General features: G+C 37.8%; 2 long non-coding RNA genes across 2 annotated transcripts in view; one reads left to right on the forward strand and one right to left on the reverse strand.

The window, feature by feature from the left end:
- LOC139127315 (uncharacterized) overlaps positions 1–24,294 on the reverse strand; it is a 63,336-nt gene that overhangs the window by 17,749 nt on the left and 21,293 nt on the right. The gene's annotated exons all lie outside the window — the stretch shown is intronic.
- On the forward strand, positions 963–2,423 carry LOC139127314 (uncharacterized). The gene is made up of 3 exons (XR_011550974.1): positions 963–1,033; positions 1,441–1,827; positions 2,373–2,423. It is a non-coding gene; the product is annotated as an uncharacterized lncRNA (long non-coding RNA).

A 24,294-nucleotide genomic window follows, 5' to 3' on the forward strand; every position in this document is an offset into this window, starting at 1 on the left:
ATTAACACAGATTTTCTCAGCGCAGTGACGGAAGACGCAAATAAAACACAAGGTATTAAGTTTTCATTTATAAATGTGAGAGCAAGTGTGTACACCTAAGACTGTTTTTTTACAAGCTGTTCACTCTTTTATTTTTCATCCTTCTGAATTACTTCTACAACTATTTTGCTTATTTGCTTGCGTATGTGCTTGCATATAATTGGGGGAAAAGTTTGAATCAAAAGAAGTGTCATATTTTTCCAACCTAACTACCTACCTACCTTCTGACCTACGTCACTTACCTACTTGCCTACCTGTTTGATTTTTCTTGCCGAACAGATGAAGATATTCCCCAGCCAGAAAACAGCGAACGAGATCCATGTAAGCTTGATCTTCAATATTTTGTACCTGAAGTCAATCATAAAATTAGCATTTTCTGAGCTCTGTTTTCACACATTAGACCAGATCTAAACATATCACATTAATATGCCTCTTGCGTTTTCTTCTCTGAGCGTAAAAATATTACGAATTGGCGGATTTCCGTACTCCTATACATGTGACTGCCCTTGAAAGGGCGAAGACGTTAAATTTCATGCAAAGTAAGGTAAAACACTAGCTGGAGACAATTAACATTTGCTACAATTTCGTCAGAGCGGTAAACGATGACGTTAAAATTGACTTAAAATGCCCTTAATTGAGAAGTGAAACACAAGGTGGTATATCATTACTTTAGAAATTGTACAAGATACCGGTACCTGTAGGCTATATCGAGTGATTCTATACCAAAAGCTTGCCAACTTGTTCCATTTATCGCATCTCTCAATCTATATTATTGCTTATCTCGTAGACTTGCGTATATCTATGTACTCACCTTACCTACCCATCCACCTATCTAGCCATTCACCTACCTACCTATCCACCTATATACAAATATACATATATACAAGCATGTAAATCAGTCTATTTTATTACCAAACAGATCGTGCAGAAAATGGAGGGATTCTCGAGCCAGAACCCAGTGAACCTAAACAACAGCCACAAGAACGCGATCCATGTAAGCTTATTCACCATCATTTTGTAACTTCACCCTAACAGTGCTGTAAACATAACCTTGGAAAAATTTACATTTCGTCGCGTCAGTGCATAAGGTCATAACTTACATCTTGGCAAAAATCACTCTTCTTCAAATTCTGAAATTGATTTGAGTCTTTGTGAAGAACTATTGTTCAATATGTATTATAATATGTTTTGCATTCAGATTATGGATTCGAGTATTTGAAAATTAACTTTCCTTCTGACGCATCGGTTAAATTCTGAAATTTGCAGTTTGCACAGACGCGACGATTTCTCTTTCACCAAACTTACAATGGATTGCCATGCTAAAAGGGGAACAAAACTTCACGCGTACCTCTTATCTTACAATAACTGAATGTCGATCATCTTCCTTTAAAACTGGCATAGGTACAGTGAAATTGAAGGCACGAGTAAGTGCCGTTGTTCCAGAGAAAGGCAGAACAGTCGTGGATGTTGAAAGAGGTTTCTATGAAAGCGATGAAATCAAAGAAATGACGGATGAAGTTCGACGGTCGCTTGATGAGCAGCATAATAAGATGAAAGTGAAGGACATTAGCCATGGAAGTATTTCTTATACGATGACATGTCAGTCTTTAGATGCACTGGAATGCCTAATGAGGAAATATGAGAATGGTAATCTTCAGGATCTGATGGAAGATAAATTCCTGTCGGATAAGCTCCTTGATAAAATCGGTGCATTTTATCTGGCAATTGATGTAACCATTGACTATGAAGAGTACTTCTTGTGTAGGAAGGAGATGATCCAAAAATTTGGTAATTAGACATATGAATTGATTTCCTTTTCTCTCTGGTTCAACGTTTAAATGTGAGTTTTCGTTTATCCGTTTTTCTTCAGTGCGTATGTTTATATGACTGCTAATAGTTTGTACGTTTGATAGCTTTTTTACTAAATCACCTCAAGTTGTTGTTCTTGCATAAATGTCTTCATCTTCCGATTGAACGTTTCGACACTGTGAAAGTGCTTCCATTAGGAATGCAAAAAGAAACAGACTATACATCCATAGCCCTGTATGATTGTCCGTGTGCTTTCTTTTCTAAGCACTATTCTATGCCTTGGATATGGACACTTACGCTGTAAGTATATATACGCTGTAATTATGTATATAAATATATATATATATATATATATATATATATATATATATATATATATATATATATATATATATATACGTAAAACCGTCTTCTTCATATCAACACATCATTAATACAAATTATGTTTTACGTGACTGTGCTACTCTTGTATGTTGTAATACTTTACTCACAACGTTGTGCATGCTTTTTTCTGGTTTATTAAGGGTCATCTATGCAGAAAAGAGATACTACCAAGTTTCAAACTGCAGAGCCACAGAGAATTGAAAATACTTTCCGTAGGATAAACACAGCCAGAGATCTCCACAAAGCTTTTGAAAGGCCGGTGATAAGGTGACTCAGAGCCAGATATACATCCTTGATCTGATTTTGAAGGAAAGGAATACATGAGACAGAAGGGACGCCAGCAATCGTCACAGGAATCAGATCCAGGTACATTTCGACAAAACATATAGAAATTACGTGTTTGCAACAATATAGTGGAACTAAATAACTTTATCAATTTATATATAATCGATCAGCTGTACAGGTGTTTTCACAGGAAATTATAGTACATGCCTAGGCAGAGCGTTCTGTACATAAACTGTTTATACACAAAGTAGTAGTAGTAGTAGTAGTAGTAGTAGTAGTATAGTAGTAGTAGAGTAGTAGTAGTAGTCGTCATTTCATGACGGTAATAACGATAATAATAATTTTTCTTAGTAATTTCAACATTAACGCCTAAAATTGACAACCCAACACATATTTCATATAAATCAGAGATATAGTTATTTCAAGATTGGCACTCCCACTTCGCAACATTTTTAAAACACATTTTTTTAATGCCAACGGTCGATATTTGACGTGTCGACTGCGCGCGGATGGCGAGATTTCGATTCAAACATGTCATTTCCCAAGTTTATTTTCACATCCCGAAGTTTTACGATCGTTTCTGATTATGACCCGCAATCCCCCGAAGGTTTGTTGTTGTACTAATTACGATATTCTAAGGAGTCCATAATAAGTTCGAACGACGCAATTAATTTACCTCCCACTGCGAATAGAGCATTATGCCTTTACCCCGGGTATTTTTTAAACTTCCATCTTATTTTTGTTGTTTTAATTATTCTGAATCAGTTGTATTTTTACATTTTTACATATCAGTTTTTTATGTGTAAAATATTATCCACCTCTTATGACTGCCAGTGCTGAGATAGTCTGTCGGTCGAAACTAAGTTCCGTTTCGTAAAAATGTTTCCAGTTTGAATATGCAAGAAAATGTACAGTTCAGATTTATATCACTGCTTTCATCTTCTACCGCGTCAAGGTAGTTTTTTTGCCATATTCAGTTTCAAAATGTTAAAATCCTGTCAATGTCAATTGCCACTGTATATTGTATTGCATTGTCGACTGGAGTCGGATATACGTATCCAGTGCGCTCTTAGCAAGGCAAAGATGTGTTATACTTAGGTGTGCCGACCGCGATTATCCAGGGTGTTTCCGTGATGAAATGTTAGTTTTTTTTACAAGTCAAATGTACTCTCAATAGTTAGACAGTTTTCATGTAGAAAGGGTTAATCTGTGTGCGACCAGAATTGTGTCACAGACCATCGATGCATCGATTATCAATAGGTAAGAATGCTGAGGCGCCCCCGATAGTTTTCCCAGCGGCTATACTAGTCACCTATGCGAATTCTGGGGAATCAGCAAACTTTCTTTTTCGTTTTTTTGGTGAATCAGTAAGACTCGGCTTTCTCCCACGGGGCATGACTGATCACCGACGTGAGTGGTACTGTGGCGCACAGCAGCATCAGCGTAGACTTGTACTCCTTGGCTTAGTTGACAATGACCCCAGTGCTAAACGTTCGATGTTCGGAAGCTGAATTTAGGTGGGCCACCGGAATTCAAACTTTACTTTTTTGAGGTAGTGTTTTATCGATATCTAGTGATCCGCCCGCAGTCGCCACGTCAAATATCGACCGTTGGCATTCCTTTAAAGTGCCCCAAGCATACTCTTGATATTTTCAACCCCCCCCCCACCCCATCAATTCCCCTCAAGGGGTGTTTGTGAATGCAGCCTTACATTTAGTGATATCACTTTTATGACGGCCTTTGGACGTAGTCAAAATGTATCAGTGCACGACTTCTGTAAGTGTCGTACTAGGTTACACCACTTTAACGCATGTCATAGAATGCTACCTATGTGCCAATTGCAAAACTTAGTTCTTGAACATTACGGTTCTGAACAATTTCAACAGGTGTATGGTTGCTGTTAGTAAACTTTTCTGATGCACAATACAATTGCATTGACTAATTCAATAATGATTTTAGCAGTGTTTCTAGAAATAGTAGCGAAGTCAATGCAAAACTTATCGTTACAAAAGATTTTATACCTTGTGGATAATCAGATCAATATTCCTTCTTGGTAGATAATTCTACACGCAATTCCCAGCAAACACAACTGCTGGATGACTCTGAATTCGAAGAGATTGCTGATGTAGATCAACTAACAGAAATCGCGGAGAAGAATAAAGAACTTGAAACTGAAATCAGCAAAATCACGATAAGAAGTGGAATAATACGATCACAGAATAAAGACAGAAGTCGAGGGAGAGACATTGGAAAATCTGTGGCTGTTGAGGGTGACAGAGCAAAGGAACGTGAATTAAATCCACTATTTAGTGAGTTTATGCAGGCGAATTCAGAGACAAGAGACCTTGCGACCAACCATCCTGAACAGGTGATGAAAACTGAAAAGTTATCAGCGTATGCAGATCACATGGTTGGTGGAGCAGACATCTCTGAAGAAGCAAAAGAAGTGTACCTGAAAGTGAGACAGGTTGCAAGAGGTTAGTTTGATGTTTCATCACGCTTTGCAGTCACCGTCAGCAGTCTATAGTTAAAACACAGACAAATATAGAAACAGACTAGCAATGGGTATTGTTCAAGGCCTGAAGCGGTTACGTAAGCCACCCATGTTCGCCTTGCCTCAGGTTGCTCTCGCCCCTCTTTTCCGAAGAGTGCCGACCATGCATCCTTCGGTAATTTTCAGATTTTCGCCAATTGTTAAGCCAAAGTATGTTCGGCAAAGTTTGTGTTGTTGTTGTCGTGTGGTGCTGAGCGGAATTTGCGTGCTGGCAAAAACGGGAGTGTTTTGAGCTTCAGGAAAGTGAGTTTTACCGTTTTAAAAATTCCTCTCATATTTTTATTAATATATAATGAGTGTGTTTGAACCAAATTTGAAATCTTTTATCGATACTGTCCGGTTTTACTCAAGGGGTTACGGTCAGTCATATCGTCTTGTACACGTTCGTCAAGGAAGGACATGTTTATGAAACTGCTGGCGTGTTATGTTTTGATTTGCGTGAAGCAGTGTTTCTGCATTGAGAGCTCACAAAGTAACTATGGTTGCTACCTGGCTGGCAGCATGATGCCATCTCGTCGTATTTTTCGCATAATCTCGTGCAATTATCAACCACAAACAAAGTCTCAAAAAAGTTTAACACCTTTGAAGCTCATTTTAATATGAAAAGGCCATAGTCTACCGAGACGACCATGGAACAAAAGGCATGTCGCGTTGCTAGTCTGTTTCTATATTTGTCTGTGGTTAAAACCACGATGCATTGTGATATATTTGCAAGCCCAAACTCTCATCTTAGCATGAGATACTTTGTTTTGACTCAGATACCACGGTAAAATAATCACAAAAATGCGACGATCAAAGATTAGTTTGAAATAAGCTTATTCTACAGACTGTTCATATGCCCACTACGCCCTATATTAGATTATGACATTCTAGATGTGTCCAAAGGGTAGTAACTTTGTCATCTTTGGTACTCTTCTTAATTGAAACTTACCATATATTCAAATTTGCAAGAAATTAGGATGTGATGCCAGGTGGGTTTAAGGTAGAATGCGCCTCGGGGACAGATATTCTGACTCTCAAACTTCTAATTGTGGGGTTCATTTTAAAGCTGCTCTTGGTATAAGAAAACGTTTCAACGGCTTGGTTTTTCGAAAATCGAAAAATTTTATATTTTCTCCCTCGAGTTAACTTCAGAATTACGAAAACAATATATTTGAAGAGATGTGTACTTTGCGTGTAAATTAAAAATAATGTCCGTGGAATATCATGTGCTGGAAGATGTTTAATCTTCTTCCATGGCCCACTTTTAACCCCCCTCCCAAAAAAAAGGTCACGTAACACTGTTGCAAAAGTAAGAAAAAGTCCTTCATTGATCTAAAATAGATTCAATTTAATGAAAAACACCCACGATGCCCCTATGCTGGAGATTTGTTCAAATAGCTGTTTCATGTACCAGCTACCTGCCCAAGTTACATTGACAAAACTACAAACAGTTGGATTGCTAGTGGGCCATTTTGAAGTTGCGATTCTGAGTTTATCAAAACATTAATACAGATTGTAGATTTACTAGGGGGACAAACTAAACGAGGGTCTGACTGGATATATTACTTACGTCTTGTAAGATAAATTGCACATTGTGCAGGAAAATTTAAAATTTGACGATAAAGATGCGCCTTGTACGGCACTCAGGATTTGAAAATTGTGGCGTAAATAGTCTTTGTGGTTTACCCGTGTTCTTTAATAGCACTACCTTATCAATGCAGTATATGCGTACGTTTCCGATTCATCGTCACTTCCCTCCATGATCATAGGGTCTCTAGGTGCAGTCTTAGCAAGAGTGTAAAAATATAAATAAATTTATGATTACGAATATTCTTAATAAAACAATTTGTTTCTGTAATTATTTTACAGTTACACAAGTACCTCTTTCGAATCCTGAATGATGATCAGTATTTATGCCAAATTCTTGCACTTGTAGCACAGACCCTCAGAAATATGGTCAGTATAGTTGCAGCAGTAGCACTACACAGAAACCTGATGCACGCGGTTACTGTTCTATCTCGGCAGACATAGTCCTGGACTTAAATCTATTTGAAGTTCACTTTGTTTTCACACCAGGACGCATGGTTTCCACTCTGATTACGATGACTGAAATCACTTTTGTTACGTGCAGAGAAAACGAACAAAGGGTGAACTCAGCAGTTAACGTTTAAACAAAATTTATTACGAAAAAAAAAACTAATTGCTAAGTCAGGGATAGAGTACAAGCTTTAAAAGTGTACAGACTACTTATCTCAGCTGGGACGGCAAAGCTCCAGTCTCAGAGTTGTAACAGTCAGTTGAATGAATGAACAGTCCTTGCAGGCTTGCAGCTGCACAAAGTCCACAGTATAAATCCAGCGTTGACAGTGAAGGTCTTGAAAAGTCTTGAGAATGACTACTGCTGGAGTTTAGTAACACACAAGAGACACGATCCCAAAAGTCTGACTGGAAGCTGTGCACGTCCCTTTTATAAAGGCATATAAGAACAATCTAGAACTTTTATTGACATGCTAATTACTGTTCTAAAATTATCTCCCTTACACAACTAATCAACTTTCCAGAACATTCCAAACATGACTAATTGAATTCAAGGTTGTGAGGTCATCAAGGGCAGTGACCTTGAGAATGTTCTAGACTAATTGAACTCAGGTCATGATGAGTGTGGGGGAAATGACCTACATAACACACCCCCTCTTCAAAAAAGAAAATTTTTCAATGAAAATCTTTCTTTTACAAATGTAATCTTAAAAGTGTGAACAACAATAAGTTCTAAATACGAGAGAGACAGTCTGCAATTAAATTGTCTCTGCCTTTGATATGTCTAATATCAAGATTAAACTCCTGTAACATTAAACTCCATCTTAGCAATCTCTGATTTTTGCCTTTAAATTTCTGCAGAAAAAACAAGAGGGTTGTGATCAATATAAACCACTATTGGCTGATTTGAAGAAGTAACATAAACTTCAAAATGCTGTAAAGCTAATATCAAAGATAAACACTCTTTTTCAATTGTAGAGTAGTTTCTCTGGGATTTGTTAAATTTGCGTGAAAAATAGCAAACAGGATGATCTACCCCATGACTATCCTCTTGCAATAAAACAGCACCAGCAGCCGTATCACTAGCATCTACAGCTAATTTGAATGGCAAAGTGAAATCTGGTGCAGACAACACTGGGGCACTTTGCAGTATGGCTTTAAGTGTATCAAATGCCTGTTGGCATTGCTCTGACCAAACAAACTTTACTTTCTTTTTAAGTAAGTTAGTCAAAGGCTCAGTAATTGCGGAGAAATTTGGACAGAATTTTCTGTAGTAACCAGCCATACCGAGAAAGCGCATCAGTTGTCGTTTGCAGTTTGGTATGGGAAAACTTGAAATGGCACTGATTTTGGCATCAACAGGTTTTACCTCACCCTGTCCTACAGTATGTCCGAGGTAAGTTACCCTCGCCCAACCAAACTCAGATTTGGCAAGGTTGACAGTCAACATTGCTTTGCTCAGTCTCTCAAAGAACTTCCGCATGAGCTTGATGTGTTCCTCCCAGGTGTCACTATACAGGACGACGTCGTCAACGTAAGCTGCACACCCGTCTAGCCCGGATATGACGTCGTTGATCATCCGTTGGAACGTTGCCGGAGAGTTCTTCATTCCGAATGGCATCACCTTGTACTGGAACAATCCGTCTGGTGTAACAAAGGCGGATATTTCACGAGCACGATCCGTCAGAGGGACTTGCCAAAATCCCTTCAGTAGGTCAAATTTCGTCACGTACTTGGCTTTTCCCACTTGGTCGATGCAGTCATCAATCCTCGGGATTGGGAAAGTGTCTGTCTTTGTTAAAGTGTTGACCTTCCTAAAGTCCGTGCACATACGATAACTGTGGTCTGATTTGGGAACAAGTATGCACGGCGAACTCCAGTTACTTTTACTGGGTTCAATAAAGTCATTGTCCAGCAGGTATTTGACTTCTTCCTGGAGATATTTTGCTTTTGTTGGATTCAGTCTGTATGGATGTTGTTTTACAGGCTTACTGTCCCCAACATCAACGTCGTGATAGATGACGTTTGTCCTCGTTGAACATCTTGAAACAGGTGTTTATATTCATGGAGCAGTTCTTTCACCTGTTGTTGTTGTTCTGGCTGGAGGTGTGCCAACTTTGTAGACTCCAGCTTCTCCAGGATTTCTGAGTTCTGAAGCTTGACCGAGCCCAGCTTTGAGTTTAGAGTATTTTCACTCAAGTCAGTTTCAGTATCACTATCTTCATAATGGTTTGAACTGACTGCACTGACAGGCTGAGTTATAGTAGGATTATCCCTATCAAAATATGGCTTAAGCATATTTATGTGACATAGCTGTTTTTGTTTTCGCCTGTCAGGTGTTATTATGATGTAATTTAAATCACTCAATTTCTTATCAATTAGGTATGGCCCAAAGTAACGAGCATGGAGTGGTTTGCCAGGAATTGGAAGTAGAACAAGAACTTTTGACCTGGTTCAAACTTCCGTTTTGAGGTGCTTTTATCATATTTGGTTTTCATTGACTGCTGAGATGACTCAAGATTTTCTCTGGCTAATTCACATGCTTTAGAGAGTTTCGTACGAAAATCTGACACATATTGCAAAATATTCAGACAATCATCATCGTCTGATAGGAATTTCTCTTTAACGAGCTTAAGTGGGCCACGGACTGTATGTCCAAATACAAGCTCAAATGGGCTAAAACCAAGAGACTCTTGAATTGACTCTCTAACAGCAAAGAGCAGAAAATGAATTCCTTCATCCCACTGCTTCTCTGTGTCAAAACAGTAGGTCCTAATCATGTTTTTCAAAGTTTGATGAAATCTCTCAAGAGCACCCTGACTTTCTGGATGATAGGCGGATGACCTATACTGTTTAATGCCTAGCTGATCCATTACTTGTTGAAAAATACCAGACATAAAGTTGGAGCCTTGATCGGACTGGACACATTTAGGGAGGCCAAATAAAGTGAAAAATTTGACTAAAGCTCTCACTATAGTCTTTGTCTTTATGTTTCTCAGTGGTATGGCTTCTGGGAACCGAGTTGATGTACACATAATTGTCAACATGTACTCATTTCCTGATCTTGTTTTTGGTAGGGGCCCAACACAGTCTATTAGAATCCTACTAAATGGTTCTTGAAATGCAGGAATTGGCTGTAAAGGGGCCTTTGGAATGGTCTGATTCGGCTTTCCTACCATTTGACATGTGTGACAAGTTTTACAGAAATGTGCTACGTCCTGCCTGAGATTAGGCCAATAAAAGTGACTGAGAATTTTGTGATAAGTTTTCCTGACCCCTAAGTGACCAGCCCAGGGGGTTTCATGGGCCAGGCGCAATATTTCAGCACGATAGGGCTTTGGAACAACAATTTGATGTTTTATAGCCCAATCGTCATCAACCAAAACATCTGGAGGTCTCCATTTACGCATGAGAATACCAGATTTTGTATAATAGGAAACAGAGCTATCTGAAGTTTTACCTTCATCATCTACCCTGTCAAACAAAGACAAAATATCTGGGTCTTTGTGTTGTTCTGCAATGAGATTTGATCTAGAAAATGTCTGACTTTGGTCAGCAGAAGTTTTACTGGAAGTTTCAAATCCACGAGGGATAACGGAATGATCCGTGTCAAACACCTGACTGAGAAAGGTGTCATTGAAGTCAACATCTGTGACATTATTTTTGAGAGTATTTTGATTCTCGGAAGTTTTCTTTGACATGGCTCGAGTAATGGCACATGAAGGAAATAAATCGGGTATCTCTTGTTCAATTGGCTCTGGATCCTGATCTAAACTAGGATTATCAGTCACAAGTGGATTAGTAATGACCTTGTCCCCAGCAAGGTCGTTTCCAAGAAGAAGGTGAATCCCTTCAAAAGGCAAAAAAGGCCTAATACCTAAAGTCACAGGTCCAGAAACAAAGTCCGAAGACAAATAGACATTATGGAGAGGAACAGGAATGTAGTCATTACAATCTACCCCCTTAATAAGAACTTTAGAACCTGAAAATGACTTTTCAGAAAACGGCAGGGTATCTGCCAACAAAAGAGACTGGGAAGCCCCGGTATCTCTTAAATTTTGACAGGGGTAGCGGAAGAGAAATCACTAGAAAGTGATATAAAACCATTATGAATAAATGGCTCGAAAATACCCATAATGCTATCTTGAGAAGAATTGACCTTGACCTCATTAATTGGGGATGAGAGGGGTTTAACCTCAGAAAATGTGTTGCACACATTATTAGACTCTAATTGAGTTGATGAAGAAATAAAGCCGGTTGGCTTAGATCCACTTTGACCACTTTGACCTTCACGTTTTCTTTTCAATTTGAAACACTCTGACATTAAATGGCCGTCTTTCTTACAATAATTACAAGAAAGTGTACCAAACTGTTTGTCAGAAGGAGATTGAGACTTGGGATCTGATGATGTGGAAGTGTTACTTAAACTCTGTGAACTGTTGTCATTTGATTTCCTACTCTCCTTTGAAAAATTCTTGGATGAAAAGGACGAGTTAAATTTACCTGCATTGTTTCTGTATGAAAAGGACTGGGATGGTTTGCTGAGAAATGAAGATTTGTGGGTCAATGAATAATCATCGGCCAAACGTGCAGCAACCTCCAATGTATCTGCCTTTTGTTCATTGATAAATGTCTTGATGTCACTCCGGATGCACCTTTTAAATTCCTCAATCAAAACAAGCTGTCGTAATTTGTCATAATTCTGACTGACCTTTTCAGAAGAACACCAGCGATCAAACAGTTGTTCTTTTGTTCGAGCAAATTCAACATAAGTTTGATCCTTCACCTTCTCACAATCCCTAAATTTCTGACGGTAAGCTTCAGGCACCAACTCATAGCCCTTGAGAATTAATTCCTTCACAGAATCATAATTTGAAGCCTGCTCTACTGACAACTGAATGTAAATTTCTCTGGCTTTACCCACCAAAGCACTCTGCAAAAGCATAGACCAGGACTCCTTAGGCCAGTTCAGACTCTGAGCAATTTTCTCAAAATGAAGGAAATATTTATCAACATCCTTTTCTTGGAAAGGGGGAACTAACCTGAAATGCTTAGTGATGTCAAACTTGTCTGAAGGGAAGAATTTTCCTGATTGTCCAAGCTCTAAACGTCTCATTTCTAACTGTAGTCGATGTTCTTCTCCATTCTCTCTCCTTTTCTTCCAATTCTTCTTTTTCTCTCTGTCTTTCTTCCATTTGCAATTCTTTTTCTTTCATTTCAATTCCTCTCTTTCGTCTTTCTTCCATTTCTAACTGCATTTGTATTTTTTCTTTTTCTAATGCCTGTCTCTCCTTTTCCATTTGTAATTCTTTTTCTTTCATTTGTAATTCTTTTTCTTTTTCTAATGCCAATTTTTTTAGCTCGAAATCTGCCTGTATTTCCAATTCTAATTTTTTGAGTTCGAAGGAAGACTCAGGCTCATAATCTTTTAAGGCAGACTCCTCAAAATGGCCAGAATTAACTAAATGTTTTGCAATCTTGAATTGAATTTCTCGCTTGCGCATAGATCTTTTGACATCTACTTTAAGGAAATTTGCCAGTGCTATGAGGTTGTCTTTTCTGAGGGAATTAAATGTGTCCTGATCAAGGTCATCCATAAATTCGTCTGGCTTGAATTCCGCCATGATTGAATTTCGCTGAGTTCACAGTGTAAAGTAGTTTTGAAAAGGCTGTCAAAATGTTTCAACGGCTCAAAATATTCGTCTCCCGGACGAGCCCCCAATTTGTTACGTGCAGAGAAAACGAACAAAAGGGTGAACTCAGCAGTTAACGTTTTAAACAAAATTTATTACGAAAAAAAAAACTAATTGCTAGTCAGGGATAGAGTACAAGCTTTAAAAGTGTACAGACTACTTATCTCAGCTGGGACGGCAAAGCTCCAGTCTCAGAGTTGTAACAGTCAGTTGAATGAATGAACAGTCCTTGCAGGCTTGCAGCTGCACAAAGTCCACAGTATAAATCCAGCGTTGACAGTGAAGGTCTTGAAAAGTCTTGAGAATGACTACTGCTGGAGTTTAGTAACACACAAGAGACACGATCCCAAAAGTCTGACTGGAAGCTGTGCACGTCCCTTTTATAAAGGCATATAAGAACAATCTAGAACTTTTATTGACATGCTAATTACTGTTCTAAAATTATCTCCCTTACACAACTAATCAACTTTCCAGAACATTCCAAACATGACTAATTGAATTCAAGGTTGTGAGGTCATCAAGGGCAGTGACCTTGAGAATGTTCTAGACTAATTGAACTCAGGTCATGATGAGTGTGGGGGAAATGACCTACATAACACTTTTCACATCTGTAGTTTACACGCGATTGTAACGAGCAAAATTGCCAGGCATTCATATATTTACAGAGCACACTGGCAGAAAATGATATTCCTTTCTATTTGTTGTTGTACACTCTTGCAGTTAAGTTAATGAACGATTTTTATCAGCAAAAAACTCAGAAGGAACCAAAAAAAAAAAGCAAAAATGGACACTGGGGTCGCTATACCTAAACCTTTGGCACTGAGACAAAAGCAGTGATACAATTGTTTCATTTGATTGTCTGCACCTGGAGCCATGGTCAGTGATGCAAAGCAGTGAATTTTATTTACAGTGTGAAGTTAGAGATTTTCAAATGAGGATTAAATTTTCTCATCGAAAGAGACAAGAAAGGCAATTAAAAGCTGTTTACGCTGAAGGATATTACACGGAATGACGGACTATTTTATAATTTGTTAGATGATAAAACCGCAGTACAAGATGCTGGCCTTATCTCGACTTTGTATGTTCAACTACAGTACCAGGGCAACAGAGTTATTAAACAGTGAAAATCTTAAAATTCTACAGATGTATCTCACGATTACAGAAGAAAATGAATTTGTGTATACAATAAGGATAAAGAAGGGAAAAACAGCTTCAGTGCAATCTATCACTTGAAGGATATTCACAGCTTAACATTTCCTGATGATAATTTCACAAATTTAGGAGTCACAGGAGTTTCAAACTGTGTATTTGAAAACTGGCTCTGATTTTAAGCAATCTATAGTAGTCAGTGGGTTAAATATAGAGTTCTCATTGACTATGGTACAATCAACTCTTTGTTCTTAATGCTCATAGAAATGCATGTTTCCATATGCATTTGTACACAGGGTTTGTTTGTACCGCCATCATGAGATCTCTGGGCAAACTGGTTTGTAAACACACACATACGTCCTTTTCATTCTGGAGTAGAACCACTACTATTTACTACATCAGTGTTAAGGAGTATGTCTAAACATGGTTAGTGCCATGTTAGTGAATTTGATTACTTTACATGTAAAACTGCAAGAACATTTCATTCTGATATTGTGATCCTCATGAAAAATTTACACAGACTCAGTATGAGAAGCCATTGTTGTTGTTGTGGTGGTGGTGGTGGAATTTCCTCCTTCAGTATAGTAGCACCCTCTCTTGAGGTCTGTAGCAAGGTTAAAGAATATACAAAAACAGACAAGACACAGTTACACACAGACATAAAAAACAGGAAAACAGTTCCAATGGGTGCACTATTGTTCGAGCCTTTCAATCTGAGTGTTTCTTTCCGTGTATAGGGCAAACACTAACATCCGGGTTTTGTGCTCAAATGTCCTGGTGAATTCTGGGTGTGGGTTCTTAACAATCTTGGATGAGTCCAATATAAACTGTGTCTGGAAGGCTGTGTCGTCTCTTGCAATTGACATAATGTCATTAAAGTTATGCTGTTGAAGAATTTGTTCTAATTTGTTCCAATGTTTTTCTCTTATGAATTTAAGCTTCATGCAGATTACTATTAAAAGTGTTCTCCGTCTTCTGGTCCTTGTAAGCAAAAGTGACAGATAGCATTGACCTTATATTGATTAAATTTTGCCCTATTGGCCTGGAGGATGTAAGTTCCATTCAGTAGTTTCGCTTTGACGCAAGCTCTCTGTACATCTCTAGGACATGAAGTTACCGATGACCAAACTTGATGAGGTTGAGATACACTACACGCTGTAGTGTTTAGATAGCATAGTGATGATTTCAAATTTGCTTCATTGCACAGTTGATTTGTCAAGTAAGCGCTGATATTTGATTTAATCAGTTTCTTGAATGTGTATTTGGATATTATGTTCGAGTAGCATCTCTATAGGGTTTGGTAAGTTATATTGGTTATGTTTTGATTTTAGTTGTGCGAACCAGCTGTTCGATGGACTGTAATTCAGTGCCAACTGTCTTCTGGCGAGTCTGTATTCGATAGTGTTCCGATTATGACATATGGAATTGAACAGTGAAATCATTTTCCTATGTATAAAGGCTTGAACGGGAAGAGTTCCTAATAACAAAAGTGCAGCAGGATCAGCGCATCTGGTCGGTAAATGTTGCAGTTGCTTCAGTTTTTGAGTTTGGAAAGCCTCTAGTTTAGTTACATCAGAATTACAAATAATGGTTCCCTCGAGATTGTGAGTCATCCTTGGTATAACGTAGATGTCCCATATGTGCACCGAGACTGTAGGTGAGACACCATTATAGCCTTGTAAACCAGCTCCCATAAGACTGTATACAGTACATGTATTTCTAGCTAATGCGATACGGTCTTCTGGACATACTGATTGCTGTAGATTTCTATTTAGGCCTAATGTACTGTTTCTTGTGTTCTTTCTATCGGCGCGTTATTGATTGAAGGTTTACAGGCGTCTTGAGCATTAGTTATTTTGAGGGGCAAGCTGGACGGATGCACATTTTGCGGTATTAACTATTTGTCTATCTCTATTTATTGAATGTTGGATGATCGTAGTTTGAGCATGTTCTGAGTAGGTATCTTGTGTGAGTAAAGCAATGTCATCAGCACAGGTGGGAGCAGAGATACTAGTATCACCAATATGGAGGCCAAGTTGTGAAAATTGCAGGTCATCAAGGATTGTGTTATTGTAGATCTTGTAGAGTTCTGCAGAGAGCGAACTTCCTTGCCTTGTAGCCTGTAATAACGTGATCGGTGAGCTTAAATTGCTGTTCCATTTTACGTGATTAAAGTCATCCTTGTATAAATCATTTATGAGAATCCAGAGTTGCCCCTGTACTCCGCGTTGATATAGTCGTTTTAATAGTTGCGCATGACAGACAATGTCGAAAGCTTTATGTGCATCAAATGTTGTTAATAAGAGATTTGATTTGTTTGTTTTCGCATATGCTTGTGCTTCAGTGATGAGGACAGCTGTATTGTTACAAGATGAGATCTCTGTAAAATCTCGTTGCAGTTGATTTTGAGTGGGAGACAAAATTGGTTTTATACGAAGTAATATAGCCTTTTCCAAAACTTTACTTTTTACTGGAAGAACTGAGATACCTCTGTAGCTGGCCGCGTCTTTTGGTGACTTTCCTTTCTTCAGGACAGGAGTTAGTAGACCTTTCTTCAATACTTTTGGGACCAGCCCTAGTGTTATTTATATTGTTAATGAGTGTTGTCATGAAATAAGTCACTGCTTCTCCCCTATATATTAGATGTTCAGCTGTTAAGTTTGTAATATCCGGTGACTTGTTTTTGTTAAGGTCTTGGATAATAGAATGCACTTCTTTCTGAGAGAAATTAATTGGAGTTTGGTCTTCTGACTGGACAAGATCTTGTATAATTTGGTTATCAAGATTGACTTGGTTATAGGTTTGTTCATCAAAATGAGGATTTTCTTTTGGAGTGGCTAGTTCTTGAAAATACTTAGACCATACATGGTTAGGTCATCATCATAAACTGAGTCGTCGTATAATAGCTCCCTTGTTTGTACTGAGGAAACAGTTTGTTGTTTTCTGATAAGCTTGAAAAGGTTTTTGTATCTTCTTGATGGGCATTCATAATTTGGTGATATTGCATATCTCTTGTTTAGCATTGAGTATCCGTTTGCTTTTTTTGTAAGGATTTTTTGGAATTATTCATTTCTTTGGTGAGTGGATGTTCTTTATCCTTTGGGGCACCGGCTTTTTCCAATTGTAGAAGGCTTGTTTACTTGATTTGCTTGCAGAAATTATTTCAGGGTTAAAGTGTGGGTTACCTTTCTTTGACTTCTTTATCTTCAGTTGACAAAAAGTGATGTTAGTGGCTTTGTGTTGAGTAAGCTGAAGTCTGTTTACTTCAGAGGCAATGTCAAAGACTGATATGCACTGTTTCATAGGATTCAAGAGGTTAGTCACATTCCACTGTATTGTCGTTTTTTTGGTATTCCAGTTCTTGGGCGTTCTCACGGCTGAGTGTTTGGTCTCAGCGTAGATATCTTCCTTGGTTGTTCTAGGTCTGGTCGGTATGGTGTAATTAACAGCAATGGCAGTATGGTCAGATGTATCGAGTGGGTCCAAGGAAGAGTGTTGCACTGCATTCTATTTGAATCATAAATTTCAATACGAGCGAGAATATAATCAATTTGAGTCTTGTCCTTTCCGTTAGAGTGAAAAAAAGTTGGATCTTCATTCTTGTTCAGTTTTGTGAGGTTGTTCCTTTAATAAAGTTGGAGAACTTCCTGTCTCTTGAATTATTGAGTCTCTCTAAGAGGGATGCATTGAAATCTCCGCATATGATAATATGATGTGTGAATCTATATTTGGAGATAATATGACTTAGTTGTTGAAGAATGTCAATATAATCTGATTCTGCATTACTTTTGGATGGCATATATACAGCTATAATACACAGGAGTCTGTTACATAGGTTGATCTGTAGAGCTAGAATACGGTTATCACCATCAGGTAGTTGGGTAGTATTTGCGTAAAGATTATTTCTCACGAGAATTGCTACTCCGCCATATCCTCTTGGTCTTTGTGTAGGTGGTATTGGATCCAGACTATCTACGGATTTGGAGAAAGCTGTAAAGTCTGGATGCATACGATGTAATACATTCTGCTCGAGTGGAAGAGCCAATGTTCTTGTAGACAAACAATGTCATTTTTATCTAAGATGTTCGTTGTATAAAGCTTGTTGGAGGTAATGTTCTTGACATTAAGGGTAAGGATCCGTATAGTGGTACTGTGTGTGGATGTATCGGAGCTCTGTATGGGTGTAGTACTGGTATGGCTTTTATCGGGTGGTGGGCCCATGCTGTAACAGTTGGTATTTGATAAGTTTGTTTTGCTTGACCATGCCAAAAAGGATCCTTTTGCGTTGTAGTAGTATTATTTGTGACTGCATTTTCATTGGAGACACTTGTCGGGGATTTTGTATGGCTCGTGGTTGGTTGCGTGATAGTTTGGTCCCTTACAATGTTCTCAGTTGTAGGGTGAGATGTTAATAGAACTTGATGTTGTGGTATACTCACAGGATCTACATCTTCTGTATTTAGGACTTGGGTTGACTGTTTACTATGTAAGTGTTTTTCCAGATCACCAAGTCTCATCTTTATATGCAGAAGTTCGTTATCATGTTCAAGTTTCTCTAATCTGGCTTTTATGCTGGCTATGTCATCAGGTCTGTTAGCAGTTGTATTAAAGCACTGGATAGATGGCGATTCCGAGTTATTTGGTTGATTTACATCAATTGAGGCAGCTAATTTCATTTTCAGAAGATTATTTGAGGCTTCCAGGTCCTTTATTTTTCTTTCAAGAATAATGATATTGGCTTGTGCAAGAGTTAATTGTTGAAGTTTGCCCTCAAGTTCCAATTCTTTCTTAGCTAAGGCTCTTTCTCTCTTTTCCAGGTCTTTTTGTTGTTTCTGCAGATCTTGTATACTGGTTGATTCATTTATATGGGTCTGGTTGCTTTGTTTATTCTTCGTACTAGCGCTTTTCTTAGCTGGTTCATTGATAGATCTTGTCGTTGTATGCGGATTTGGCGGGTTCTGTTGTTCAACTTCCTTAATAATAACCTCGTCTTGGGTATTACAGGTTGATGTATTGATTGGAGGTTGTACTGTGATATCCGGTTGAGTCTGACTCTGAGTAGTAATTTTGTCGTCTGTAGTTAAAACTGGAGTTGCTGCAGGATACTCATGTTCATTGCTGTCAATGCTTTTAATATTCAGGTTTGTTGGTCGAATGGCATTACAATTGGTGCAGATGAAATCTTGTTCCTGGTTTAACGTATAAGAGTTAAATTCTTGCTCGGATAGCTTAGCACATTTGTAATGCAACCATAATAAGCAGCTGGAGCATTCAATGCAGTCACAGTTGACAGGATTATCACAGATTGGGCAGGAGAAGATATCATCTTCGTTGTCTGTGTTGTCATTATTGGCTCGTTGCTGTGAAGTGTTATATTGTACTGATGCAAGGGGTTGTGGTGGCGCATTTAACATGCTGGCATCTTGATTGCGCCTTGAAGTAGCTGGTTGTGTATTCGAGCCAGAAGTTTGCTGTTTGGAAATTAACGTTAGTTCTTGTTGCCTGCACTTTTTAGATGGAAAGTTATCTTGTTGATGCTTCAAAGCTGCTAAAGCGTTGGATATGTGATGTTTTAGTTCTTGATCAATTTCACTAGGGTCAAGTGTATCAATATATTTATCCATGTGTGGAATAAGATCACTTACGAAGTCATTTGCTAATGATCCATTCACAAGAACTCTAGTTGAGGTGTTGTAGATGTTGACTGTACATCTGGAGCGCTGGTTAATCTGTTTGAATTTTAAAATTGTTGAAATAGTTGCACCATCAAGGTCAGTTTCATTTGATTCTTCGATAACTTGATATTTGGCGTTTGGAGAAGTAACAAGATCCATTAATGCAGCCCGTAATAGTACGAGTGATGATGTAGACAGAGTAATTATAATGTTGTTCTTGTGTTTGTATTGAATTTCGAATGGTTGCCTTTCAGTTGATTCAAGTTTCTTTTCGAGTGCTTTCTTCTGATTCAGTTTAAAATTCGAAGTCTTGCTTGAGGATAACATCTGCGTCTCTTTGGTTGACGTATTAGGGATGGTATTGTGTGAAGACTGTAGAATAACTGCGTCGCTAAAGGCATATCTTTTATTAATAATGCGATTTCGGTTGCTCCTGCGAGGCTCCATTGGCGAAAAATTAAAAAGTTAAATGTTAAAAAGCACCGGATGGTAAAGACGCAGCTCTGGGTATTGAAAATCCAATATGGCGTCGAAGAGTCGCACGCACACTATCGAGAAGGTGGAAATGGCGTGTAACAGGTTTGCAGTAGAAAGTCTCTTGGAAGTATCTTGAAGGCAAGTTTCCACTCTAATGCTAGTAGAAAAGTTAACAGTTCGAAGCACTCTAGCCTACCTTAAGGCAATGAATGTTGAATACGGCAGGATGTTGAGTTTGGCTCGTGGTCTTGTAACAGAATGTTCAAGATGGCGGCAAATAAAAGCACGTAGCTGACTGTCGAGATGAGAATGACGCAATCCAAGTACTGTGATAGAAGGAAATTTCGTAGAAGCTTTCTTGAGAGGGTAGACGAGTCTAGTTGGCAATAAATTGCAGAAGGTTGGATATGAACTGTTCAAACTCGAGAACAAAAAGTGTCCAAAATGGCGTCGAACAAAGCAGCACAGCTCAACACAGGGACTTGACACGAGGACGACACGACGAAAAAAAGACCACACTGGTTAGAGTTCACAGATCACTAAGACGTAGGTTAAACAGCAAAACAGCATGGGGCACTGCACACGGCAAACGTTAAAAGATTTGAGTAACACCAGGTTAAAAACGGATAAAAAACGGTAAAAAGCAGGAGCAAGAGAAATTAGGTTGTTAGCTTGTTAGCATGCCATCTTGCATCATTTGAAATAATTTACACAGAAATTGGTGTCTCCGGCTATCTTTCAAGATGAATGGCAAGATGTTTCTGTCTTCGAAAAGAACCTGTGTGAAAATGATGACTCCACAGTTTTTAAGACGCTTGTGAGAAATATAGCATCATGCAGCTCCATCGTTGAGTCAGAAGCCTGCGTCTTTCTTCTCATGATCTAATATCATCTCAATGTTTGTTTAGGGCTGAAAGAAAAAATGAAATATATATGAAATGACAAGCTCCATATTGTATTTCATTGAACTTTGAAGGCTGAAATTTGTCGTAAAATGTCATCTACACAAAAGCAAAGGGTATGGTATGGTGTATTATTATTATTATTATTATTATTATTATTACTATTTCAATTTATTTCGGACTAAATCAGTCCGTATAATTCATGATTCACATGTAGAAAAATTTTCTTAAAGCATTACAAAAATATGATTTTCTGTGATTGGTAGAGAAAGACAAAATCAAAGGTACAGGGAATCGATCCACAATTTACAAATATCAGAGATGAAATAAAGACGATCATGTACCAGCCTAACGATCATATTTTCACTTCTCGATAAGCGTGTCATAAAACCATACATTTGTTTTCTACGAAGTGCATCGAAGCTGTACAAATTATTGGTAACAAACATTTCACTTGCGCTACTCCGTTTGTCAAATCCCGCATTGTTGTAGGCGACCCTCAACTTTCTCAGGGCACTGGCAGTATGGTTAAACCAGAGATGTGCCCCATACAATTGATGACAATTATTCTTAAATATCGTACATTTAACATCAAAAGAACATGAGCAGAATTTCCTGAGAAGCATATTAGAAAATAAAGATGGAAACAAAGACTTTTTCTCATGATAGTTCTCATCTGCTATGTTCTGCTTACAACATATGTAAGTGACTGTGCAGAAAATGACAACAATTTTACTTCCTTGTAGCCATCTAAGTGATTGTGCCATAGAAAAATTCTTTTAATTTCTTTCTAAGTGTTATGTTGTAAGTAGCACTTAGTGGACGAGAAATATGACGAGAGAAGTAGTGTTTCTGTCCTACCTTTTAAGATGCTGTACATTATAAAGAATTAAGGGACTGGACACAAATTACAGGGGGGGAGGTGGGCCGGTGTTTTTTGGGGTGGGTCGCCATTTTTCGCGCAAGCATTTTTGAAGGGTCATAAAATTTTGTGTATGCCTATGGGGGAGGGTCACCTTTTTTATGCATCAAAGCTGAAATTGCATGTGCATGTATTGAAGAATATGGAATACTGAAAAAAGAAAAAATACCTCCTGGCACTTTCATTTTCTGCCATTTCCATTTTCGGCGCGCCTTCGGGCGCAAGTTTAAGGGTATAATAAACAATGTATTGATGATCCAAGCAGCCACATTGATTTAAGTTGTCATTATTTCTACTTATCCAACTCCTCTATTGTGCATAACTGTCCCCTATTATGACTCTTTCAATAACAATTTGGGAGATCACTTATTTGATATCATTCTCCCATTGGCAATACATTGGGTATAGGTCGGTGTCAAATGTTCATGTCGCTGTATGTACATTTTTTTGTTTTTGAGGACATTGACAGAATGCAAACTATTCAGAATAGTGCATCAATAGCAACTGGAAGCTTCAGGTCAAACAACTTTTGAATAACAATTTAGGATCAGATAACCTATGAGTTATTTGTAGTTTCCTCATAGCCTACAATGTATAGTGAATCAACATTTTGATGAAATTCCAAAATCAAATTTCTTGCACAACCATGGACTTGAAACCACTCTAGTCTAATCATTAACATTAATACTAATAATTAAGTGTACATAAATGCACAGATTTACTTAGTTTTGTATTGGAAAAAAATATTCATAGTTTTGTCATAGACTGCTATGCATAGTGAATCGACATTTCAGTGAAATTCGCAAATCAAATTTCTTGCACAACCATAGACTTGAAACCACTCAAGTCTAATCATTAACATTGATACTAATAATTAGGTGTACATAAATGCACAGATTTACTTAGTTTTGTATTGGAAAAAAAATATTCATAGTTTTGTCATAGACTGCCATGTATAGTGAATCAACATTTCAGTGATATGCCAAAATGAAATTTCTTGCACAACCATAGACTTGAAACCACTCTAGTCTAATCATTAACATTAATACTAATAATTAGGTGTACATAAATGCACAAATTTACCTAGTTTTGTATTGGAAAAAAATATCCATAGTGTCATCATAGACTGCTATGCATAGTGAATCGACATTTCAGTGAAATTCCAAAATCAAATTTCTTGCACAACCATGGACTTGAAACCACTCTGGTCTAATCATGAACATTAATACTAATAATTAGGTGTACATAAATGCACAGATTTACTTAGTTTTGTATTGGAAAAAAATTATTCATAGTTTTATCATAGACTGCCATGCATAGTGAATCAACATTTCAGTGATATGCCAAAATGAAATTTCTTGCACAACAATAGACTTGAAACCACTCTAGTCTAATCATGAACATTTATACCAATAATCGGGCGTACATAAATAGAAAGATTTACCAAGTTTTGTATTTTAAAACAAGTATTCTTAGTTTCGTCATAGACTACAATGTATAATGGATGAACTTTTTATGCGAAAGTCAAAAACAAAGTTCTTGTACACAGATGCACATGTTACCACCCTCTTCTAATCAAGTACAATTATGTCAATTATTCAGGGTCCATATATGCACAAAAAGTGCATATTATTAATTGTGAAAGAATTTTTTACAGTTTTGTCATAGACTCCCATGTATAGTGGATCAACATTTTGAGTGAAATTCCAAAATCAAATATCTTGTTCACATGTGCACTTGTAAACAACCAATGCTAATCAAGTATATTTATATCAGTTATTAAACATCTATAGATGAACAGATATTGCTAGTTTTATATTGGAAAATACACGTTCATAGTTTTCTTATAGTCAACTACCATGTATAGTGAATCAACATTATCGATGAAATCTAAAAATTACATTGTTTGTACAGGCATGCACTTTTTACCTGCCAAAGTACAAGCAAAGTACATTTACATGAATTATCACACACATATGATTTGAAATCTTTTGGACAAAGCGTTATATCAGCCGGAGGGGGATTTCAAAGGTATAGCAAGTCAGAAGGGGGGTCTAGAACACATTGCGGGTTTGTTGGGGGGTATGAGTAACAGGGGAGGGTCATTTATTTTCATGCACAGATAAAGGGGGAGGGTCACTAATTTTTGTGCATGAAGTTTTGAAGGGTCACTATTTTTGATGCAGCGGTGTTTCAAAAAACACCTACCCACCCCCGCCTGTAAGTTGTGTCCAGTCCCTAAGCAATAATGCACCCCTTCCCGGCCCATAATGGATGAAAGCGAACTTTGCACGACATAATGTATGAAGGAAGCCGAGTACATTATGGAGTGCGAAGTTTGCTTAGGTTGCTATTATTTTATAGTTTTGGTAATGCCAGTGAATTT

The sequence above is a fragment of the Ptychodera flava genome, unplaced genomic scaffold, assembly GCF_041260155.1.
Source record: "Ptychodera flava strain L36383 unplaced genomic scaffold, AS_Pfla_20210202 Scaffold_30__1_contigs__length_3116999_pilon, whole genome shotgun sequence".
NCBI classification, from domain to species: domain Eukaryota; kingdom Metazoa; phylum Hemichordata; class Enteropneusta; family Ptychoderidae; genus Ptychodera; species Ptychodera flava.